Raw genomic sequence first — 22373 nt, 5'->3', positions numbered from 1 at the left:
TGGCAACATCTTGCTGAGATATGGGGAAGAGAAAATATTTGCCTTCCCTACTCATGAAATCTCAGCAAGGAAGAAGAGATTTTTTTGCCCTTGTTCCATTTGCTGTAACTCCTGAATTTCGTGTGAATGGGTGCTAAAGGCCTTGGCCCCCACCTCATGAGTATCTTCTTTCAATATATACTGGTAGGAGCAATTTTGATTATAGCAATAAATCCAGGAGTTTATTGCTGTCTGATGTCCAGGTAATTGCAGGGATTATAGTAATTTCAGCACAGCAACAGCAAATGTTGGGAGGGCACAAGGAAGACATGGCCCCTGGGGTTGTGGGGAGGTGATGGTCACTGCACTCTGCCTGTGGTTCGGATCACAGGAGAAGCAGTCTGGAAGCGAGGTGGGAAGAAGTCCCATAATGCCAAAGAAGTTTATCAGAAATAACAAACTGGGACCTGTGCTGGGATTAAGAATTAGGCAAAAATGCTTCATCTCAGGTGGAGGAAAAGAAAGGCAGGAGAGGGGAGAAAAAAGAGTGGGAGCTTGTTCTGAGTGACTCCTGTGTCTGTCAGGAAGGGACAGGATGTCTCTTCAGCTTGTCAGGAGAGACAAAGGTAGGAAAGGTTTGGCCCCATTAGGTAACCACAGTCCCAAAGGCGTGTGCAGTGGCAAAGGTTTTATAAGCCAGAAAAAATTAGAATGAGAAGCTCAGATAACCCCACTTTTGTGGTCTCTTGCATTCCCTTTAGAAATATTTGTGTGCATCATTTGACATCAGAGTACAAACCTTTTAAAAGTTTTCACTAATCCATTCCGAAGAGGCATTCACAGTATCAACAGTATCACATGGATTCACAGTATCAAATTGATAGTGTAGGATGTGTTGCAGCAATATGGTATTTGTGTACAAATATTCAGCAGCTATGATGAAAATTAATTCCATGATGAGATTAATCTACATATTCATCTTCTTCAGTTGTGTTCAAAATGGAAAGCAAGAACACTTGAGAAGCAAAGTTAGATTAACTTACAGTGTATGAATATTCTGGGCTTGATTAACTGTTTTTAAGACTACTGTTTTTCTACTGAAAAGAATCACCACAGCATTGTTCCTCTTATCTTGTACTTTATAACAATGGTTGGCTTTCATGTATCTCCCTGCAGCCTGGGCTTTAAATTTGTATGTTATTCTCTCTTGACAGTATTTGTCTTTCTTGCCTCATTGGTTCCAGATAATTATTTATACCAATTTTACTTTTAGATATTTGTAGCCTTGACAGCTTTGCCTACAGGGATATTTTCCTGTTTTACCACATGGTTTCATAACCACCTGTCTGATTGGTTGAGATCAGGTTCTTTTAATAATTCTCCTGTATTGACAGTAAGAGGTAGCTTGTGGTACCACACTTCTACAGCCCACACTTTGGGGTGCTGCCAGTCTTGAGCCCCTCACGCTTCGCAAGTGGAGGCATTTTTACTCTCCTGCCCCTGACGCCCTGTGATGGAGCACAAACTCTGTTAGGCACCTTGACATTGAAGTTTTAGCAACACAGTTTTTATTTAAATTCTGTGTCAGGAAAGAAAGGAAGGATTTGGTTCTTTATGGAAATGTTCCTATTACCACTTAAATGCTGCCATTGCAACTATAGCAAGAGCTATACTTCTGACCACTTCTAATGCCTTAGTGACAAACATAGACAGCACTCAGGTTCCTAATATTCTTAGTCTACAATGTAAGGAACGTTTAGACTAGAGAATAGATGTCCATCTCTGCACAATGGTAAGTTCTAAGGAATTCTAAACAAGTCAAAATAATCTCTCTAGGAATTTTCTAGCCAAGTTGGAAAGTGCCTAAGGAGTTGCCAGACCTACAGACCTAGCAAGAATCCAGCATGTGAGGGCAGAGATAACATTTTCAACAAGTTAGTTTTACCCCTATCTCAAACACTTACAGCATTTGATGTGAAAAAAAAATAAAATCACAGCTTTGTTTTGCTTTCTTTTCCAAGAAAATGGCAAAGTGGTATAGAGTCTTTTATTTTCTGACTGCGTCATACAGTTCCATATAACATTGACTGAAACAGTCATTTTAAGCCCACTAATTTGTAGCATAGTTTTGTAGAAATGGCATAAAAAGAGAACAAAGTGACGAGTAGAGGTAGATATTTTTGATGAGATAAATGATTCTGACTAAATGTGACAATTTAATTCTCTAAGATACTCCAAAGTGCCCTTTTCTCTTTTTCCTTTGTTCTTTAGATTTGTTTTTTTAATTTGAGAAAAGGTAATTTTTTTTTTTTTTTTTTTTTTTTTTTTTTTTGTGAGACTTGTTCTTGGCAAACTGTGATTGCAGATGCTGACAGAGAAAGGAGACATGAATGGTTCTGGAGCCAGAATCAATCACCAACAAAAATTGCCATTTCCACATGTCCCAGTTGCTGTTCAAGGGCAGAGAAGTAATACCTGTGGGAGACTGCTGCTTGCTCCTTCATCCAGTGCTGAGACAGCCTGTGGGCAAATACTTTAGACATGTTGGTTTTATAAAGGTGGTAAATCCTTGGCCCTATTAAAAATAATGGAAGTTTTGCCACCATATTTTAAAGTGCACAGATCTGTTTACTCTTCATTTCTGTGGTGGTACCATCCTGCCTCCTCCCCCACCAAGGCTTCTCTTTTAATTAGATAGTTCTAATCTCACAGGACTGGCAGTCTGGGGGGCTCGCACTCCTGCCCTCTGTAGGTAGTGGGTTTCCTCACATAGTTGCTGTCTGCCTTGGAGATGGGAAAGCTCCCTAATACGCTGCCTTACCTTATTCTTAGAGGCATCTCTGTCCCCCAGAGGATGCTTTGTGCCCTCTGAGAGCTCAGATCAGAGAAGAGACATTCCAAGGTGGGAATATACAAGTGGCTGAGCTGGTACTATGACACTCTGCTGGTAAGTAAAAAATCTTCTGCAGGCATCTTGTCCAAAAAGCGTGTATGTATACCTACATATATGTAAATATGTAAAAAGTATGTACAGATGTATGTATTTATGTTTATATCCACATACAAAATAGCTTTTATAACCTTTTCCAGATGGAAGGCCTCCCTGCCCCCATGTTATGCCCTGGCTGCTGTTAGCATGGAATTCAGTTGCAGTTTTCATCAAAGCTGACTTAAAGACAGCTGCCAAGTATGACTCTGTTGTGATGTCCATACACTTGGATGTGTATGGACAATGACTGGAATATGGAGCGAATTAGAATTACTATTATTTTATTATTTGTGTCCTTACATTCTTGCATTTTTTTTTTAAAAGGCCTGAAGCATATGTTTCACAATCCCATTTACTGCCATTAGCACACAGACATACTCTGTTTCAAATTGACTTTTAAAACAGATGTGTTATCAAATCCATTTTAAAAATAGTTTGTAGCTACCCGAGGGAGATCTGGAATCCTTTAAAGCCTATGGCAATTTACATTCAGAAAAAATGCTCAAGTCAAGCTTTATCAGCTCATACTGTGCACAGTTTGGTGTGTTCAGAGTGGATTGTGAAAAAATGAGAGCTTCGTGACTTGTAGCACTGTGAACATCAGGCTGATACAGTGTTTAGGATAAAAGAACAGCTTATTTCTCTTCAATAAAGAGAACAAGATCAGCGTTTTGGACCTTGCATCCTCTGCTTGATTAGAGGTGTTAATTTTTTCAGCATAATCACTGTCTGTGTTCACAAAGTGTGTTCCCCTCAGGACTGCTGTGCTACCTCTTATCAGCCACCTTTGAATGGCACCACTCGGCTCAGCTGTAGCTGTGCTTTGCAAAGCATGTCAGATGGGGTCAATAGATCTTTTCAGCTCCTACTTTACAGCCGTGTATCTGCCTGAGTGCTCTTTAGTTATTTATATGCTTTGGGTAACTGGGCATTACATGAGGAAAAGTCATTTTCCTTCTGCATGTTTTAGTAATACCCTGTTCCAACCTTATCTTCAGTTAAGTTTTAGAGAACTCTTTTGGGACAAGAGCAGGAAAGTTTGTGGAGTCATCTGCAAACCCACTTATAAAGCTTCCCACTGCATTTCTAAAGTAATCCTAGATGTGTCCCAAAGGATCAAGCAAGGGTTTTGAGCATCTAAGTCCTTGAGCTTCTTATGGGTGCAGCTACTTGTTGGCAACAGGGAACGTGTGTATTTCCTAAGGGGAGATTCTTCAGCCTTCAGAGTCAACATAAAGAGCTTATGTGGTTCATAAGCTTAGTAGAGGGAACAAAAGGAACAGAGGTGATGGGAAACCCAGACTTTCGAATCTGTATGATATCTTCAAGTGCTGCTAACTTCCTGATGACTTCTATCCATCTTCAAATCTACAAGATTTCACTCTCACTGTTTATTGTGTCAAGCCATTGCTGACATTACTGTTCTTCAGCATTGTTTTCTATATTTCCTCATGCTGAGTAATTGCTCTTGAACCTTTGTATCCTTTGTCTATCTTTTCTGTAGAATGCAAGTTATCCTGAAAGAATTCTTTATGTTACCAGCAATGTTATGTCCTAAAGTGGCTATTAAAGATTTATTTCATATCTGAAATTGCCTATCATTTTTTCATCTCAATGAACAATCTCTTCTTTGGCAACATCTTCTTTGAACTAAACTTTTTTGAATTTTCCTGCATCCCTTAAAAGAGAAGAAGAAAGTATTTCCTCCTATTCTGTCACCCTGAATTCTTGTACTGCCAGGTCATAATTCTAAAAGAAAAAAAAATGATTGGGAAACTAAAAAAAAAAAAAAAAAAAAAAAAAAAAAAAAAAAAAAAAAAAAAAAATATTTTTAAAAAAAAAAAAAAAAAAAAAAAAAAAAAAAAAAAAAAAAAAAAAATTAAAAAGAAAATTTTAGATTAAGGGACCAGCACATCATTTGAATGGGGTGCAATGTCTGAGCATTTCCATCAAGCTGAAATGCGATTCACGATTGGCCGCACACTGTCAGAAATGTTCTCTGGTGCTCTCTTGCTGCAGGTCCTATAATTCAGACCTTTTAACAGCTTCAGGAGCAAACTGGAACTTTTTAAATAATAGTTTTCAAGAATGATAATTGCGGACCTGTCATGCAGTGGGGAATGCTGCAGAGAAATTCAGTGAAGAAGGGAGACGTGAGATTTTCAGGAAAAAATCGTTATTGCCTCTAAGGACAGTTGAATTAGAAATAACTCTTCCATGTTGTGTCGAGAGCAGCTGGAGATCAAGCACAATCTGTAGCTGAAATACTTGAAAGGTAGGCTGGAAAGCAGAAAAATGGCTTTTTTTACATTTTCCTTTCCATGGTGTGTAAGATCTTTCAAAGACCAGTGGATTTCTCCTTTTTCCTTTTTTCGCTCTTCTTTTCTTTTCCTTTTAACGTTCCACAATTTAGATCAGGTGCCTGAAACAATACTGCTATCCAAAGACATAGTTAGCAACCAGGTCCCCTTACTCCACTTACCACATTTACTAGCAAAAACTCTTATTCATGTGGGGGTTATCATTATTTGGGCCTTTCAGAAGCCTTATCAACAAGCTTAGAAGAAACTGAAACAATTTAGCAAAGCAAGAAACAAAAGGCAGTTAAAACCAGACGTCACGTGAGCAATCACAGTTACCTTTAGCATTGGCATAAGCAGTGTTTTGTAGGTAATATAGTACAATTATCTCTGTTACAAAGAGAAACAGCTGTAAAGGAAGGTGTCTGTAGCAGGAGAAACATAGCCTCCCTATCTTTTTTTTACTAATTTAGGAAAACAGGAAAACAGATGTGAAAAGGGAAAGACTTTTTGAACTTCCTGACTCTGGAGGAGAGAATGACCTCCTATGGTGCATCTGTAGGAACGGATGTCCATCCACTTGCTGCTGACAGGGCTGAAGACTGGTCCGCTGGGGAACCAGTCCTCCCTCCCTGGCTGCAAAAACACTCTCCAGGAGGCCCGTTTGTTGCTGTTTTGGATTTTCTTCATCTAGTTCTGCTCACTCTGCCCTCGTCCCCCAGCTCTCTGAAGCACAGCAAACTTTCTTTCCTTCACTTGTAAATTTTGCTATGTGTTTTCATCATTCTGTGTGGCAGTGTTTTCATATCAGAGAACATCTTAGACTGCCTTGCCATTTGTCTGAGACTTGCCAAGTCTCTTCACTGACTTTTATCCCCTCTTTCTTCCTTCCATCCGTGTCTGACTCCAGGCTGTTCTTTCACTTAGAAAAGAAAAGCCAGACACTCTGTGAGACCCAAAGCCTGGGATGTCTCTGACTTGACTGTCATTCCTGTTAGTCAGACTTCAATAATTTCTTTGTTAGAGCATCTTGTGACAGAGGATTTTTACTTAGCAGAATCAGTTATCCAAATTATCACTGCATTATTTTTATTCAGCTCCATCTTCTTCCACTAATGCATCTAGACGATTCTTAATTTTATGTTCTTCAAATAAAAGAAAAAACAGAATGCTGCAAAACTCAGAGGCCACATAAAAATTTCCATTTTTCGGAGAGTGTTGGCTGTGTTTCTGTCTTTCAAGCCTGCACAAGTTCTGCTGACAGAGTAGTGATTTAGTGGATTGCAAAGAAGATGAAGAATTTCAAGGTGTAAAGCAATATAGTCTAAATCTTGCCTAACTGAAGACAAAGAAAAAGAAGGGATTTTTTTTTTAAACTTGTTTTTCACCAAGTAAGCTAACTTTTGTGTTTTCCCAAGCACATCATATCTTTCTGTGTAAATCAGTTTGGAAGGTGGATGTGCTCAGTCAGGTTCAGCAATTTCAGTGTCTCCATCATTCTGGTAGCGGTGACATCAGCAGATACCAGCGGTTTTAGTGTTGGAGAGCATTTAGGAACAAATTGCATCTTACTGGGGATGTATGGAACTTTTCGTACAGGCTGGTTTCCCTAACTGAAAAATGCTTGAGACAGGAACTGAAACTCTGTCTGAAGAGGCTGATCTTTATCCAAAGAATAGAAATAGCATCTTAAATTTCCTATAACATCCTGAAGAAAGAAGCCTGATCCTGATGTAAATGCTAAGTAACTGATGATATCTTGCTGAACAGGGTTTAAACACAAGAAAATTACAAGAAATAAACCCAAAATTATTCAAAAGATTAGTTGCAAATTTATTCAGCTGCTTTTATTTCTGAGCAGATTATGATACTGATATTTCAAAGTTGCTGAAAAAAAAGTAGGGACAAACTCTGGAAATTCATTTGTGCTGGAAATGAATAAGGGATATATCTCAGATATCTGGGAGATGGCATGCACAGTTGCAGATAATACAACAGATTATTTCACCCTAGCAGGTGGGTAAAAGCCAAACCCAGTGATAAATTTGAAAGTGTTATAAAACCTCTCAATCAGTCAAAGAATTTTTCCAATGATAAGGTGTACATTAAGATTTGAAGTATATATATTCTGATACCCTGTTGGGCTATCATTCCCCTAAGCCACCAGCATGTTATCTATGTGAAGCTAGAATTCCAAATCTGGTATTTTTCCAGCTGTTGTTCAGCTCCATGGACAAACAGGACAACAGGACTTCTCTTATCACACATTTCAAGGATAGGCATTCTGCAAATGCAGTGAGTTTTTTTGGCTTGCTGTCTCAGTGACTCAATGAAAAGGAAGAGCAGGCAGAATCTAAGTGAGAACTTGCCATGGTTTAACCCCAGCTGGCAACCAAGCCCCACTCAGCCACTCACTCTCTCCCCCATCAGTGGGATGGGGGAAAGAATGGAAAGGGTAAAAGACAGAAAACTCGTGGGTTTAGATGAAGACAGTTTAATACGGAAATCTGCGTATTTAAGCAATGCAAAACAAGGAATTGATTCACTGCTTCCCATAGGCAGGCAGGTGTTCAGCCATCTCCAGGATAGCAGGGCCCCATCACACAAAAGGGTTACTTGGGAAGACAAACACCACCACTCCAAACATCCCCCTCTTCCTCTTTCTCCACCCCTCTATGTATACTGAGCATGATGTCATATGGTCTGGAATATGCCTTTGGTCAGCTGGGGTCAGCTGTCCTGGCTGTGTCTCCTCCCAACCTCGAAGGCACCCCCAGCTTCCTCACCAGTGTGGCAGTACAAAAAACCAGAAAAGGTCTTGGCTCTGTGGAAGCCCCACTTAGCAATAACAGAATTGTCTCTACATTATCAACCCTGTGTTCAACACAGATCCAAAGCACAGCCCTATACTAGTCCCTGTGAAGAAAACTAACTCTACCCCAGCCAAAACTAGCACACAACTTCACTTTATATATAAAGTGTATATATATAAAGTTTGGAGTGAATGTTTACAACACAAAGAAATACGGATGAACTTACCTTTTGCATGCCTCTTCTGATTCAAGCTTCTTTGAGTCACACACAGATGTTTGTAGTCTTTCTCAGCTGTAAGAAATGTCATTTGCTTGCCTTTATTAAGAAGATTTATGAAGCTACATATTGGGACTCTTTCTTCCTACTAGTCTTTTCCATTCCTTGGCCTGTTACCTACTGTATGACATCATATAGTTTGGTATTTCATAACAAAATTATTCCATGTTAATTAAAATATTTTTAAAGGATCGTTTTGAAACCCCATTATTAATAATTGCCTTCATTTCTATTCAAAACAACAAAAAACTAGTGATTAAGAGTATGAAACAATGAAGCAATAAATGTAGTTAGGTAAGGTCTGAATTTGGCCTGAATCAAAATAATAATAAAGAAATATTTTGCATCATAATGACTCTTAGGCCTTTGGGCAACTATCTGTGATTAATACTATGTATAGATTTTCCTTTTATTCCTCTTCGTTTTGTCTGCCTCACAGCAATTTGCAGTTGCAGGGGAGCTACCTAATCATGGCCTCAACTTCTGCTTCTGAAAAATAGGGGGTATATTACCATGCTTAATCCATTTTTATACAGAATGATGACTCCTGTACAAGTTACCTTTTTCTTTTTCTAGCTCTTGAATAGAGAATATTGGTTTTTTTCTTGAGTTTTTCACGAGGAAGTTTAGTGCTGGGAGAAACTTCTGCTGTAACACAGGCCTCCCTCACCTAAGCACTGGTGGAACAAGTTGCTGTCTTTCTTCTATTCCCTTTCCTTTTTGGCAGACATAGGCTTGTTGGGCACCTAGAACACAAACAGCAGATGCTGCTGGGGCAAGCCTGGGAAGATGTTTCTTTTGGCTACTTGTTGGCAGACACTGTGTGAGTGAGGGAGGAACATTCTTTTTGTTTCATTGCTTCAGTGATCTGAGAAAAAAAAGGCAGAGCAGACATGCAGTGCTTGAGCTGAAGAAGACAAGAAATTTTGCTGGCTATGCAGGGAATCTTGCACTCCCGAGCCCCAGTTGGTGAGCAGGGGACCCTTGCGATGCCATCTGGTCACCCAGCAGCCAAGATACATGAGGAGGGAATCATAGAGTCATTTAGGTTGGAAAAGACCTTTAAGATCTTCGAGTCCAATTATAAATCCAGCACTGCCCAGTCCACTACTAAACCATCTCCCCAGGTGCCACAGCTACATGTCTTTTAAATATCTTCAGGGGTGGTGACTCAAGCACTTCCCTGGGGAGCTTGTTCCAATGCCTGACCACTCTTGCAGTGAAGAAACTTTTCCGAATATCCAATCTAAATCTCTCCTGATACAATCTGAGGCTGTTTCCTCTTGTCCTGTCACTTGTTACTTGGGAGAAAAGACCAATAGTTTCTTCCCCCTCTTCCTGCCCCTCACTACAGCCTCCTTTCAGGTGGTTGTATGTTGATTTTCTTGTTTCATTTCTTTTTTTCCTTACTTTTGTTTCGCGAGTTCTTTTACTCAGAGTTTGGATTAAAAGGCAGAAGATGCTAGGTTGCTCTTTGGACTTAGATGTTTATTATATCTTATCTATAATACAGCTGCACAGAGTGTGCATCTTAGTTAACAAGGTGGAAAAATGGCCCTGAGTTCTAACTTCCAAGGTCTTTTAAGGTCCAAATCACCCAATTACGGAATGCCAACTAATTTGTTTTTGCTTATAATCCAATAAGTAACTATTCATGATCCACACTGAGGGTTTTTTGACCCAATACCAGAACACCCAGATTTGTGAAGAAGGAGGAGAAAAGAAGAACAAATCCACACCCCAAATCCTCCATATTGTTACATATATCCCAGAAACCTAAATTTTCTAAACCCAGGGTTCCAACAGTTGTAGAGGGGGATAAAGTCACCCCTAAGCTTCCTTTTCTCCCGGCTGAACAACCCCAGCTCCTACAACTACTCCTCACAGGACTTGTGCTCGAGACCCTTTACCAGCTCTGTTGTCCTTCTCTGGGCTTGCTCCAGCAGCTCAATGTCCTTCCTGGAGTGAGTGGCCCAGAACTGTATACAGGATTCAAGGTGTGAATACTAGAGCAGCAAGAATGACACCAAGTCTGCAGACAGACCTAGCAAGTGCCTCTAAGGTTCTGTGTATGTTTTGTATAAAGACTGATTGTCCTTCTGCAATGTTACAATTTATTTTCTTTTAATGGTGTCATATTTCATTTTCACATAAGAACCTTAAACATTTCATCTGGACCTAGTAATGCAACAGGAAGAAAACTTAATGCACTGGATCTGACCGTCTGAGAGAGTAAGGCTACAGCAGCTTCATGCCCCAGGTCCAACCAGCAGTGAAGCGGAAGATGCAGTCCCAATTAGCACACAGCACATATATGCATCATGGTATGCATGATATACATGCTGGCCACACAAATCACAGACAGACATACAGAACACTCACATGAGAATAGATAGTTTTTCCTTGGTAAAGCAGCAAGAGTGTTGTAGAGAGATAATATAACAAGTTTTGAATGCAAATTATTATTTAGAAATTACAGCAGACTCCAAGGACAAGCAATTCAAAAACTATGAAAGCATCCTTACAATGAAATCTAAAAAATAACAGTTTATTTCAGCTGGAAATAAAGAGTGCTGAGGAACAAAAAATGTAGCTGTTTTCATAAATTATAGAACACCTAATCCTAAACCCAAATTCTCTCACTCTTCCACTTTGGTATTCTGTAGTTATGGTCCTCAGTGGAGCTATATAATCAGTATTTATGCTTAACATACAGAAGTAGCATTTCAAGGCAGAACACAGAGTTGTAAAAACAGAGCATTTTCAAAGCTCAGTAAATACTAAACAACTCTTTACACTCAAGCTATTGTTCGTGTTTCTACAAACACTTAAGAACACTTCTATTTTTTTCTTGTGGCAAATGATGCATAATCGTGATGACTTGAAGGCATAGAATGTAGATGCTGTTTTTTAATCTTTCTTTTTAGTAAATCTGTGTTTCACAGCAAATACTTGTGACAAATGCTGTCTCTTTGTTTTATTTGGAAAAGGAATAACACACTAAAAATAAAGTTTAAAACCATATGGGTCTGTAAGAAACACACCAGGAAAATCTATCAATCCGGTAAGCTCCCTGTGTACTAAAACTTTTGTCCACAACCTGGAAATGTGGAAGTGCTTGTTGGTGTCTTACACTTCAAGTGTGCTATATGTCTATAAGTAATAGATATATACATAGCAAATTTTATAGATACAGATATATAGATAGCCATAGGTATAGATAACAAATTTTAAAAGCCAAAACATTAAAGGGTAAGAAACATCATACCTTTTTTTCTTGTTTTCTTTCTAGACATGTATTTTATCTCTTTCTTCAATGATCTAGGAAGATTATATGCATGAAGCTATCAAAATACATTTGCTAGATGTGAGAAATCAGGCATTTAACAATTAGGATATCTCCTGAAATGCCAATGTGGCAACAGAGGTGATATTTTCTATCTCAGTTTGTCATTTGAAAGGTGGCTCTTTTTGTGGTGTTTCTGATTAAAATGTACCAACAAAAAGAAGTAGAAACTGACAATTTTGTCACATATCTAGCAAGAGCAGCAGTATGTCTTTCGACTTCTCTGATGTGGTAAAACTTGCTATCAGATTCACTAATGATATACAAATGTATAAGAATTTCCCTATGTATTGTGTATAAAATTACAAGTCTAGCTTCTACATTTGACCTTTGAAAAGTAGTGATGTTCTTACTACTTAGAGTATGGTTTTCTTGCATTGCCATTTTTCTTTAGGCACAATAGGAGGAGTCCAAAAGGCTTTTAGATGCATTTTTTGGTGTTGTAGATCAGAGGAAAAAGCAAGCTTTTTGGTGGTATTGTGTCTATATTACTTCAGTTCTCAGGAAATTATATTACCTTGAAAACAACAAAGTCTTAAATTTTGTCTATAACATTATGTTGAAGAAAAAGCAATGAATCAATATGTAGTCTAATTTCTTAAAACTCTGAAAATAAAAGACTGTGTTCGTAATTCTGTAAATTCCCCCAGATTGTTGCCAGGAAAAGAAAATGTACAGAGAAAGTGATCTCGTTTGGAAGTGGCATCGCAGAGATCAGAGGCACTGAATGGCTTTCATCTCTGCCTACAATTCACTTTCTTTGAGAAACCACATATGTTCTAATAAAAATATAGGCCAAATTAGGTTTGTGACAGCCGGTCTCCTGCAAATGTACATCACCTTCAAATACGCATTGGAGAAGAGAGTTTAAATTTGTCTTTGAATCCTAATCCTCTCAGGATAACATCAGAATTATCCAAACACTGTCACAGCCTCTAGGTTAAGTAACAGCATCCAAACCTGAGTACATCTGTCAGTGGCAGATTGCAGCTAACACCATGCAATTGGCACCATGCAGCCAGAAACTGATTAGAAAGAGCCAAGTGATTTTGCTGCTTAGTCTTTTCCTTTTATTTGATAATTAATTAATGTATACATTAAATTGAAAAAAAAAATAAAAAGCATTGAAATTTCCTGGTTTGGATTGAAATAACCTTTAATTGGGATTCATAACTTTTTGCAGGTTTTTGTGTAGGTGTCTGCTGTAATTTCCCAGACGAGTAGCTAAATGTGATTATACATAACTTATTTCTATTCTGCAATAGCTTCCTGCAAGATCCTTCTTCAGTTTATAGATGAAATTTATTACTGGACACATTTTTCAACCTACTGAATTCCCCTTGACAGCTAAAAATATTGGATGTTTGCTATTTCAGAAGTCTTCTATTTAGCAAAAGCATTTGGAAGTTATCTACTGTCCTCCTACTTTGAGGCTTCCTATGTCTAAGCAAAAATTTCTCCTACACCTAAATCTGCCGATCAATGATCAGTTGCTATTTGGCAGACAACTAACTTAAGGAGTAAAAAAAAGCATAGTAGATGGGTATGTCTCTTTCTGCAGATAAAAAGAACTTTTTAAATAGATGCAATAAAGATATCTGACTTTCTCCATTACCACTGATGATGAGGGTGTTTGTTCAAAGTAAGTGTGTACTATACAATAAATTAAATACATGATTTTCCTTATCTGGGAAGCTGCAGGCATCACTCCCTCTCATGGATGAACAAAGAGGAGAACCAGAAAAGTAATTCAATTCTGCCACAAGTTAGTGCTCTCCTGCTTCATTCCTTTGCCCTCTAAAGAAGCCAACAAATAGGGGAAGTGTTTCAAAGGGAGTTTGTCTCCTACTTCAGCATGAAGCCCATGTAAGAGACTGTATATAGAGCAGATTGCTTTTAGAAAACTAGTTTTACTGGCATGTACATCTTTGTCTCCAAAAGGCAGAGCTGAATTCAGTGTCAGCTGCATGCAACTGTACCTGAGTACACTCCGAGCTGCACCCTGCAGAGGTCACAGCACCATGATGGGCAGTGGTGATGGAACGGATGGAACGGGATGGATGGAGGGGGCTCTTATTGGATGGTGTGGCTGGCAGTCCAGCCATACTCTCTACTGTATGCTTTTGTATGACAAAGAAAGCAAACCCAATCTTTCAATCTAGGTCCAAATTAAGGAATTTGCAGTTATTTAGAAAGTAGAAGCACAGAAGATGATAGACTGGGTTTGTAAGAGCAGGAAGGTGTTTGGCTTGCCGTTGGTGATGGCCAGGGTGAAAACCGAGAGAGAAAATGATAATCTGCAAAGCAGAAATGTGGTTTGTAAGAGAAAAGTGTTTGAAACTTGCCCCAAAATAGGATAACTGCACCTTACGCCTTAGTCTTGAGCTGCAGACTTTGAGTTGTGCTGTGTTTGGCATGGTGGTGAGGGGTTGGACAAGGTCTCAGGACAGGCACAGAACTGCCACAGAGCTGCTCGGATGAGTAATGCGGAAGCCAGTGGTAAAGTTGTGAAGGAGACACATGCCATCCAGGCAGAACATCAGGAGGGCTCTTGCAAGCCGTCCTGGTCTGTTTTCCAGAAGCCTCAGGGATGTTGCTGCTTTGAGGGACCTTTGCAGAGCCTTTGACCAAACACTGCAATCATTCACCCCATCCACCCTCAACCCATGCAACCTCTCAGGACATGTCTGCTGAAGGACTCTCTTGCAGAGCTGTCCCAGGGGTCTGCACCCTCACCCAGGCCCCATGTGTAGCAGCATTTCCTACTGATCTCAAAACCATCTCTGTCCCTCCCAGTGAGGCAGGCAGTGCCTTCTTGCTCTCTTGGGTTTTCTTGTGTCCTGTGAGGAGCAACGAACTTCTGATTGAACTGTGTCTGGAGGCCTCTTGAATGCACTGTGACTTTTGGCAGGTGAGGAAGGACCCATCCTGTGTGCAGTTGGTTCCACTGTTCCTCCTAGGGGCACTGAGGAGTTTTCACCTCTTCCTACACTTCAACACCAAGAGTCCTTTACCCAAGCATGCCCTGTCCTCAATACTGTCTGCTCCCTCCAGAGTAAGAGTGTGCTGTTTCACAGGTAAGATGCAAAGGCTACATTTGCTCTGTACAAACAATTAAATACCACAGCATGTCTGCAGATCAAAGCAGGTGTTTGTGAAGACCTGAGAAATGTCTTTCAGGGGAGTTTATTTTGGACTAGTTCTCGCTTTATTGGTGGATTACATGCTGTTTAGGAGTTGGAGTGCTTTATGAGTGCTCCTGGTGCTCCTGGAAAACTTCTTCTAGTTTACTTCAATCCATGAGTAATGTAGCTCGTGCACTTTGGTAACACTTCATCAGTGTGAACCAAAGCACAACAGGGAAATCTGCTTCAAAAGTGTACCTCTGGTGAAACACCAAGATGGAGTCACTCAGAGAAACCTGGAAGACCTTAGACTGGAAAGTTGATATGTGTGATTTGCATGTTATATGTCTTCCACAAGCCCTTAAACATCCTGTCTCTAGATACCCCAGGCCCTCTCTTTAGTTTTTTGAAAGATGAATGCAGACTATGATAAACCCATTGAATATAGTAAGATATTTCCTCAGGGTGACATCTTCCATTGGCAGTGGGTAGTAAGACCAAGCATGCCAAAAGAATTGAAATCATTCAGGAAAGGACAGAAAAAAAACCAGAAGGGTTTGCTGAATTCTCGTTTGCAATAGAATACTGAAAACTAAATAAATATTTAGATACAGAAAATTGTTTTCCTTCCTAATGCACACCTCATCATTTTATGAAGGACTGAGTGCACTTCCTTACAGAAGAGCTTCACACTGAATATTTTGCATATAAAATGTGCCAAGCTTTTCCAGAATCAGCCATTGCTACTGCCTTTTCCTTATCAGACCACAATGAAGCTGAGAGAACAATAACATCTGAGCTGTACTAGTGTTTGAATTTCTGATTTGGTCACTAAAATGAAACATTTACAAACATTTACAAAATCTTTCAGAGTGAGGCTCTTTACTTGTAGCTGTTACAGGTCACATTGCTAGATATTCTTTGGTCTCAGAAGAGAAAGAAAATCTCTGAGGTAATTTAATTAAGGTCCTTGCTGCAAAATGTCAGTTTGATTCTCTGCTTGTATGAATATTCATTTTACATAAAGTATAACAAGATATACTCTGCACTTACCTGATAGATTAAGAGTTTTGGGGAGGGTTTCAATCACTGCTCAGAATCAGGCAGAATCGGGGTTTGAGTCTGGATCTCTCACATGTCTGACCAGTGCCTTGACTCACTGAGCTGGATTTGGGGGCTGTTGGGAAGGGAAGAGAGGCAATTACACCTCATTTGCCTTATTTTTGTGGATGGCATCACAGTCCTGGCCCTTAAAAGCAAACCACCAAGAATGGGATGCAGATGTTTGGCTGAAGCCAAATATTTATCAAACAAAACACATTCCTCTCTAATCTCCTGGTTTCATCTGGTAATTACTCATGTGAAAACACAAAAAAATTTCCAAGATCGGTGCTACACCACTGCAAGACATATTTCCATCCACTATTTCACCCACAGATACACCTTTAGGAAATAACTGATGAGCAGAAAGTCTTCAAATGTCACATGCATGCTGACCTTATGAAGCTCTGTATCTAAAGAAAATGAGATGGTAGCATAGAGCAGTGAGTTTCTCATATCAATGGAAAAAAACCAGGTCTGTGACAACCAGAGTGATTCAGCAGCAGCAAAGGATTTGCAGTGTGTGCTGCACTGGGCTTTCCTAAACAAGCACTTAATATTAGTGCGAAACCGTATCTGGGGAGGTGGCCGGATTTTGCCTGTCAGCACAGATCATGTAGTATGGGTTTCATATAACAATTCCTCTGGTTTTGGTTCCACTGGTTTTTTTTTTGGTTCAGCCATACTGTACAAAAGAACTCCCCTCTCTTTTGCTGTCATGCATACAGAAGCTGAAACATATTGCCACAGCCTCCCTGAAAATATTGGTTGAGATACTCTCAGCTTTAGTTGAAACTATGTTTTATTTTAACTACTTGGAACTGTACTTACATGAGAAAATGGGGGACAGACTGTAGATTAAATGCTTAAAAATTCAGTTAATAAACAAAATTACCCTTACAATAGGGAGCATTCTTGTTTCCATACAACAGGCAGGTTGTTTACAGGTTTGGTTTTTTTTGAAGGCTCTGCTTTAAAGTCATCCGGGGTGTCTGGTCAGTTGTTACTGCTGTTATTCGAATGTCAGTAAATGAAAACAAAATGTCCTTGTGTTCAGGCAGCTCACAGTTGGGATGCTCTTTGTTTCAGAAAAGGGAAGGACACATGATCTCAGGATGTGGTAAACAAAGCATTATTCTTTCTGTGTCACAGATAAAAGAACTGGCAACCAGGCAGACTGGGTGACTTGCTGGAGCTCACATAGGATCAGCAGGGAGAGCTGAACTCTTCAACAATATTCTGGTCACCTATCCACAAGTTCATCCCTTTCCAAAGAGAAAATTCAGAGGAACTTGCAACCCAGGAATCCAATTTCCAACTCTGAGTCAGTCATTTCTCTGCTAATGATCCTCTGCTCTCCAAGTGCCCGGCATCATCTTGCATAGTAAAAGAGCTAAAGATAGGAGTGACTTCTAGTCCTCCTGCTATTAAAGTCCTCTAGCAGCTCAGGGGTAGCACCACTAGTGCATTTCAAGAAGAGAGGAGGATGTTTTCCAGGGGTTTCTGTGGTAAGCCCAGCCCAGCGCTGCTGACAGGGAGCAGGGGCTGAGGCAGTGCCAAACCAGCCCGGACTGTCCCTTCTTTCTTTCCAAGCTTGGCTGTCTCCTGACTGGGTATGAGAACACTACCTTGGGTTTGGGGTATTTTCTTATTACCCTTTCTTTTCCTCCTTAATTCAATATATTGTACCTATTATTTTTTGGCTGAGATTTCTTGATCTCTCTTGCAATGTCCTGAACAAGTGTTGCCAAAATCTTTTGGAGTCTGTTCAGTACACATAGATCTCTACTTATTTTATTTCTGAGTATCCCATGACACATGCTGCTTATAGTTTACAAATACTGAAAAACATTCAGAGCATCTGGAATCTAAATTCCTTCCTGCATAGCGCAAACTTTGCCATGCTGTTACTTTGCAGACTGGCGCTGGGTATTGAGGCAAGATGAAGAATCAGTTAAACATGAAAGCTCCAGACAATGAAACTAATTAGGCAGCTAATTAGGATTACACTGCCTAGCTCAGTACTCTCCACCTCCTTGCACACATGTGGCTACATCTGGGGGAAGCCCTGCTGTTAATCCTATCACACAGAGGCTAAAAATCATCATAAGGCTTTATTCAGTATGACGTGGTAAGGGGCTAATTAATTTTTCTTGTCATTAAGCAAGAACCTTATGCCTTGCTATACCTAATGGCAAAGGAAGAAGTCCCAGGAGAACATATTTGGTCTCTGTTCAAAAGGATTATCTTAGCAACAGGATAATCTTCACCATGTCATCTTAAACAAGGCTTTAGGTTTGGATTATGTTTGCAATGCAATGCAATACAAAGTGATGATACTAGATTGGGGAATCTGGCCCATTTTGTGTGGTCCATGACAATTCTGCATGTTGCCAGAGGGCATCTGTCATTTAATATATGTATACATACAAAGAAAAGGTTTTTTTGGTTTTATTCTTGCTCATTATGTAGAATTGCAAAAAAAGCTTGGCTGTGGCACAGTACTCTCTTGATCCAGGGATGGCAGTAAGAAAAATAAGGCTTCAATTCATGAAAAAAATTCGGGTAAACAAACAAGATTCCAAGTAAAAACTCTGTTCATCATAGACACAATTTTAGAGGAAGACTTGACCACTCTATGCTAGATTTCTTTTCCTAGAATATAAATCTTTCACTCAGAAATTTAACTGGACAAGTCATAGACTTTTCATTCTGGTGACTGAGAAAAAATTTAAGAGATGTCCAAGACTCCAAAAAGATTTATTTATTTATTTAGTGTTTTAAATTATGCTTAGACAAGTTTTCCCCCCCCCTCCATTTAAATTATGCTTTCCCCCCTCCCCTCAAGTTATGTAAGTTATTTCAAGCCATTCAGAACCTTTTACTTCATTGTGAATCAAAGTCATGGGTTTGGTATTTTTATTAATTGCAGGGAGAGATTATTTACTGCCCTTATATTTAGATTTAAATATTTTTTTTTTTAATACCTCCTCCTGTCTGGCATCAGGCCATGGCTTGAGGTCATCTAAAATGCTGCCAGCTAAACATATTCAACCCATCTATGAGATCTCATTTTTCAAAAGCAAACCCAAATAATCTACAGATACTCAGATTTTCCTTTTTATATTGTTCTGTTGGATCTGCTGAAGTTGAATAAAGCAATTCCTTTCTGAGTGATGAAAAAAAAATTTGAAAAGTACTAATGTATCAAAGCTCGATGCATGATGTTAGACACATATTTGTCAAGAATGACATTATCCCAGTTTATCTGACGTACAGAAAGGCTTAGACAGGCTTCCTGATCTCCCTTCTGTGACTCTGACTCCCAGTGAGGCTCGTTTCTATTTGTGCCACGCTGTTCTCTGCACCTTTAGGTTCTGCAGGACACAGCCTTCCTGAAAATGCCTTTGGCTCAAGCCCCAGTATCCCAGAGGCAGGGTGTTGTACACTGTGTGGCTGTGCCAGTCACTGACGTCGTTCATGTCAATACCTGGCCTGGAGCATTTTTAAGGACTGTAAGTAACCAGGTTAGGTGTCTCATTTAAACCTGCTTGTGATTTATCTGCTGTCACAAAATGTGCTCAGCAGGATTCACAAAGTTTATAGCAGGAGTAAGCGCCCCACGTGACTGATTGAGTAGGGCTGTGCTGGGAGGGCTGGGGTTTGCCTGCACAATGTTTTCCCACAGCACAGACAGCTGCAATATTTCAACTGCCTGAGTCCTTACAGCCAAGAGTAAGGTGCTATTTATGCTGAAAATGATGTCTGCAAGAAAGGTTTTCAGATTTAAAATGCTCCAAATTTTTTAAGCTCTTGTAAACCCAAGCACATAAAAGTAAAATAATACTTTTAACTGAAGGTGAACAGACAAATAGAGTGGTGGCAGTTAGAAAATTATGGTAGCATTCTGTGTCCATAACATTCACTGTTCAACTAGCTCATGGGAAAACACCATTCCTATCTTGAGTGCTTTACAATATCCTGTAGCTTCCTTGAAAATTAAAACTGCCAAATAAATTTAAAGCAGGCTTTTATGTAGTAGCCTGCAAAGTGAACATTGGCTTCAGACTCGTTTCTGGGACATCTTCACAGAAGGGAAAGTCATTGGCTACTCATTGTCCATGTATAATAATGAATAATACATATCTGATATTTAGCTAAACTACAATTCAAACAACACAATATAGGGAGAAACAGGAAAAAAGAGCAATTGCCATGCCAGAGTAATCATCTCCTCTGAGAAATCTGGTATCTGAGTTTAGATGTGCAAGGGCTTGAGAATAACAGCAGGAGGACAACGAGGAAAAAATATCACCACAGCAGTTTAGGGGAACGATTGCAGAGTGAAAGGCTACAGAATTGCAAATCTGAGATTTTTAGCATTACAAAGGTTAAGGCACAGTGCGACACAGGGGAACTTGAGGCATTTGATGAGACAGTCATTATTCCTCCAAGAAAGAAAGGCAAGATCAATAGGAAAATAAATAGACCACTCTGCAGCTTGACAGGATTCTACAAGACCCTCTAATTGCTTAGTTTCCTCCCTTTGTATCTTTCAGAGAAATAATGACACCTGGCTCTGTAAGTCACTGCTAAGAAGCCAGCTTGACAGCTTCAACTGAGGAGTTTAGATTTCAGCTTAGAGCCCCTCCACGGACAAGATACTGCTGCAGAAAAGGTGGGAATTGTTAGGTGTATGGCAAATATGCCAACAGCTGTGGTTGATGGATATGGAAATGGAGCCTCTTTGAGGAGATTTGGCACCAGAATAATTCTGTGCTTTTTAGGGCTTGCTGACCTGGTGATGATTTCATGTCTATCATCTGCTGACATGCAAAGTTGTCTCCTTCTACTGAGGGTCCCAGCTGTTTGGTCAGCCAACGCTTTACCTGTAAATAACCTCAGGCCAGCTCTTGCAAAGCCTCCATCCTCTTGACCTCTGAGGACACACCAAAGAAGGAGACTACTGGAGTATTTCTGAAGTCAGAGCATCCTTGCTTAACCTGTTCAAGTTTTACAAAAAATATTTCTGAAGAGCAATCCATGTCTAGTTGCTTAGCATCAACAGGTCTAATGGGTATGGAAGCCAAAAATCTGGAAAGTTAAATAAGAGCTAACAGCCAGGACTGTTTGTAATGCTGTTTCTTGACGAAGAACAAGCACCTGGCAAAGATTTCTATCTGAGGAATTTGGTAGAAGATAGAGGGAGTGGTTTCTCTGGAGGATGGTGTGATGCCCTTGGCACAGACTGTAGTGGTCCCTGGTAGTGTGCAGTAGATACTGGTGGGTTTTTCAGTATCTGATAATTGAAACAACATTGCTGCTACTTCTTTCTCCTTTAGAATTCTAGGAGTTCCCCTACTATGAACTGAAGGCAGGCAGTTTTACTTAAGAGTAATAATTTTAAAACTGCAATCAACTATGTATAAATTGCCTAAACCCATGCTGATACTCTTGGTTTCATGGCTCATTGCTCAAAGTTTGTAAAAAGAAGAGTGACACTGCATTGAAAACCCTTGAGAAATGCTGGTCTTGAATTGCCTGCTTGGGAATGACATTAATTACAAAATAGCCAGGCAGAGAAACCACACAGAAAGCTGTCACTGACAATGGCATGACTGTTCCTAAGGGCTTTGTCACACACCTGCATGTTTTTACATCTAATCAAGTTGATTAATGAAATGACAGATTAACAAGCTCCATCTTCTGCTCCAAAATGCAATCCAAACATTGCTGCACAGCTCAGCATTGCCCTCCTGTGACAGTGTCTCTTTGGGACACTTGTTCCTCTTGCATGTTTAGCCCTTTAATGAGACCCTTCAGTCCAGGTTTACACACTTTTAAGGGACAAAACAATTATGTCTTAGCCAACGCACACAAAAGTTAGCTGTGTTTATGAAGCCACGTGGTTTATTATGTTTCATCCCCCCACCCCCCATCAATGAGACAATGAAAATGTTTGCAGGACAGGTAGGCATTAGTCAGGAAGAGGGTTGAACTGCTTTGCTGCATGCCTGAGCTGCTACCCTTCAGCATCGCATTTGGGTTTTGGTGATTTTTTTTGTTTGTTTTTGATTTTGTTTCTGGTTTTGTTTTCTTGGTTTTGCTTTTTTGTTTCTTTTTTTTTTTTTTTGGTTTTATAACCTTCCATGACAGTGCTTCTTGAACCCTAGAGCTACTAACGATCCTGTTTCAGCACTCTTACCTGTCAGCAACTTTATCTTCCTTATCTTTGCTCTACAGAGTTTTTCACAGCTCTTTCTCAAACCAAGTAATTAAAAGTCTGAGCCAAGGTTGTGCAACTCAGCCACATCATTATGGGCCTTCACATACTGGCATGCCTGGGACAAGTTACAGAGGGGGGTGTAGAGAGGGAGAACTACACCACCTTGCCTTTCATATTCTCCACCAGGAGAAGGGCAGTGAAGCAAGGAATGGAAACT

General features: G+C 39.8%; 1 long non-coding RNA gene across 1 annotated transcript in view; it reads right to left on the bottom strand.

Annotated features, from left to right (window-relative positions):
- Window positions 1–15998, bottom strand: part of LOC121670699 — a 39802-nt gene extending 23804 nt beyond the window's left edge. Inside the window, exons 1-2 of the long non-coding RNA XR_006018220.1 lie at window positions 15883–15998; window positions 8308–8373 (exon numbers count right to left, since the gene is read on the bottom strand). This is a non-coding gene — a long non-coding RNA (uncharacterized LOC121670699). The remainder of the gene's footprint in view (window positions 1–8307; window positions 8374–15882) is intronic.
- Between the last annotated feature and the right edge of the window lie 6375 nt (window positions 15999–22373).

The sequence above is a fragment of the Corvus kubaryi genome, unplaced genomic scaffold (genome assembly GCF_017639235.1).
Source record: "Corvus kubaryi isolate FWS band 111438036 unplaced genomic scaffold, C.kubaryi_AGA036_p1.0 133, whole genome shotgun sequence".
Lineage (NCBI taxonomy): Eukaryota > Metazoa > Chordata > Aves > Passeriformes > Corvidae > Corvus > Corvus kubaryi.
This window is presented reverse-complemented; position numbering and strand designations above follow the sequence as displayed.